This window comes from Rhipicephalus sanguineus, chromosome 11 (assembly GCF_013339695.2).
Source record: "Rhipicephalus sanguineus isolate Rsan-2018 chromosome 11, BIME_Rsan_1.4, whole genome shotgun sequence".
Taxonomy (NCBI): domain Eukaryota; kingdom Metazoa; phylum Arthropoda; class Arachnida; order Ixodida; family Ixodidae; genus Rhipicephalus; species Rhipicephalus sanguineus.
Window position 1 is genome coordinate 3397363 of NC_051186.1, and position 3659 is coordinate 3401021.

Consider the following 3659-nt stretch of genomic DNA (forward strand, 5'->3'; position numbering starts at 1 on the left):
AGACTTCGAGCTATCAGTGTCTGCATCTTGCTAAGCAGCACACGAATAGCATTCACTAGGGTGCTGACCATGCCGACAACTTGTCTGTCTTCGTCCGTTAGTTTATGAGGTACCGATGAAGCGTCCCTTGCTGTCGAAGCCTCATGTCCCTCATCAGGTGCATGTAGCTTTGGGAGTTCAGGTCAAGCGTCAACTGCATTGCTGGTAGAAGCGTCATTGTCCTTAAACCCTGCCGCGTTTGGCCTAGGTGGTAGGAACGAGGCGTCAGCTCCATTGCTAGCAGAAGCTTCTTTGTCCTTAGACCCGACAGCGATTGGGCGAAGTGGGAGATATGGAGGTTGTTTTGGAAGTGGTTCACGCAGCAACGACGCTTTGAGGGCTTTGCGGGCTTTGGTGCACCGCCGGCGACGGGACCCTCGTCGCGTAATAGATGCAGCCGCTTCTCGGCGTGACAAGTCATATCTAACCATTTTCTTCAGTATTGCTATTTCCCATCGAATAACTAGGCAATCCTTCGAAGAAGCATCCTGAGGCCCGTTGCAATTTGGGCATTTCAGTATCGTGTCCTGGCACGTGTCCGTGGTGTGGTGCCCAGCGCATCGGGAACAAACGGTAGCGTTCGTGCAAGCACTACTCACGTGACCTAACTTCATGCACTTCCAGCACTGAAGCGGTGTCGGTAGGGCGAACTGCGCGTCAGAAGTGGTCCACTTTTACGTGTGATCGGAGTGATTCGCCCTTAAGTGACGTCCTGATACGACATGCACTTGTAATATTGGTATTTCCTGACGCAGGCTTGATGAGGACTGGTAGGTCGGTGTTGGTAATGGCTTCGTCAACATCATAAATTACCCGAGTGTTCACTTCTTTGCCCAACGGTATATGAGAGCGGACTTCCATTTCCGTAGCTTCACACAATGTGCCTAGCGCAGTCACGTGATTGAAGTCAATCGCTAGGATGTTCTTTCGGCTATTCACTCTGACCTCCTTTATTTCATTTATTATGTCTGTGTCCTCGAAGCGCAGTAATACTGGAAACTTGCCAAGTATGTGCATTTTTCTTGCTCTTTAAAATAAATCAAAGCTAATCTTTAACGATAAACAATAATCTAGCCTCCATCAGATCCCTCTCTATTTAATAACGACAGGCTAGCTGATACACAAATAATAATGTCAGGGCTTTTACGTGCCAAAATCACGATATCATATTCAGGCACGCCGTAATTGAACGGTTACATATTTACACATTTTTCATAAGTTACATATTTTTCACAAGTACATATTTTTCGAATAATCAGCAACGACGAAAAATGCTCGAAGGAACGAGACGTTAGAACAATGAGGGGTAGCCTTTTCTTTGTTTCACGGGACTACCACCGCTATATTGATCACAGGACGAAATCATTTCTGCTTAAAGCTCCAGTGTCATTAGTCATCATTGTCATCAATCCACTATCTTCACCATGACATTCATGATGATGTTAACTGATGAAAATTGCTTGATATTTATGCATCCCTTTCATTTAAAAGCTGCTGACAACGTACTATCTTCAATACTGTAGTAGTAACGCTATATTTGAGCCTGCAGTTACACAATATTTCTGATACTCTAGTTGCTTCTGAATACGAGCTTGCCTCAGTTTAAATATTTATGGTATTTTTTGTCGGCTAGATGTAATCGTAATGCTCATTTGTTAAGCTTGTGAGTATTTGTTTCAAGTAAAATGTTGTAGAATTCTTGGGCTGTCTTAAAGATTGTTACCTTACCAGTATTATCGTTGCTTTGCAAAATGGCTGCCTTACTATTCGAACAGTATGAGATTTGTATTCTTTTTCGATTCGGTGTCTTCACTATTCGATTCGTATTCGACTCTAAAATTCGCTCTTCGCACACCCCCACTCGACACCGTTTTAGTCCAAAAAAAAAAAAAGGTTAAAGAAGCCCTGACAGGGAAACGTTGTTGGCGACTATTTTTTTTTTTTTTTACTGTAGATTCTGGCTTTGCGTCTGATAATCTCAAAATTGAATCGTAAGTGCTCTAACTAACGTACCGTATAATTAATGCTAGTGTCGTTTTACCGATTTCAGCGTCACTTCGAAACTACCGCCTAAAATTGTAAGAAACTAGCGCCCCATCGCCGGGGAGCGCCTAAGACCACATGCGCTCAAGCTTTGGTGACGTTGAATGCGCAGTTTTCGACTCCGGAGCCCGCCCGCGGTAAAAAAAAAAAAGAAAAAAAACTTAAGACAGTTTCGCACTAGCGCTGCTGCCAAGCCTGAAGGAAGAGCGGAGCTGGACGGCCTACTCGGTTTCTCTTTAGTTTTGTCTTTCTTTTAACCCGAAAGTGCTTTATGCAGGGGTACACCAAGACTTTACCGACATCATTTCTGTCACGGAAGTGACGCCGGTGAAATGTACACCAAAAGACGACAAAGAAAAAACTAGCACTTGTTCCGTGTACGCGTATACAACTGATGAGCGAAGCTCCTTAGAAATGGGACGCAAACGACTATGCGCCTGATCTCGCTTCTCGCTTTCATGAAGGCGGTAGGTAGGGCGGGGAACGGGTGGGGAGAGCGTCTGCTGCGCTCGGTGGCGGGAACGACTGAGCGAGTGAGTGTGCACGCAGCGCAGGGAGAGGGAGACAGGTGGGAAAGGGGTGCCCGAGCGGTGATACGGAGGGGAGCTTCACTTTTGGTGTCAGGGGTCCTTTAATCGAGTTACAAGTTATGCCAGCCTGTCTCAAAGGCAGAAGCAATTCAAGGACAAAGCGCCTTGCCATCATTGAGGCTACCTCAAGGTTTTTCCCGTACTTGTATGGCAGGCCCTTCAATGTCGTGAGCGACCGCCACACTTTTTATTGGATAGCCATCTTGAAGGCCCCGTCAGGCCACCTCGCACGATGGAACCTCAGACTTCGGGAATTCGACATCACTGTGGTTTACAAGTCCGGACGAAAACGCTCTAATTTGACTGCTTGTCCAGTGCCCCCATAGGTCTGCCGGCACAAGACCAGGACGAAGACGCTCTTTTGAACTACCGATGACTTCAATGAACAGCAGCAAACTGACCCATAACTGAGAAGTCTGGTGGAATACTTAGAATGCAAGACCACCTAAAGTAACGAGGATTGGCACTGTTTTGCTTATGAAACGAAGTTCCCCTAAAGAAACCTTCTCGTCAGTCCAAGCAAAAAAAATTATCTTACTGTACCTTCAGCAAAGCGGTAAGAGTTTCTGGATGCTATGCATGATGACCCAATGACTGTACACTTTGCTTTTTTTCCACACGTTTTCGAGGATACAAGAAAAGTACTACCGGCAGCGCATTACCGCCGACATTGCTCATTACATGAAGACATGCCGAGAGTGTCGGCTACGTAAGGCACTGCCAGCAAGGCCAGCGAGATCTCTACAGCTGATCGAGTCATCCCATCAACCGTACCAGCAGATTGGGATGGACTTATTGGGACCATTTCAAAGTCTACAACTCGTAACAAGTGGATTGTCATAGCTACGGATTACCGCACAGGGTATGCCAAAACCAGAGCCCTGCCAAGAAATACCATGCGGGGACTTGTGCTGATGGCGTCACATATAGATGGCTGTAGTTGCTAGTGGTGTAGAATAAGGGGAAAGAAACAGTACTGAAATCGGA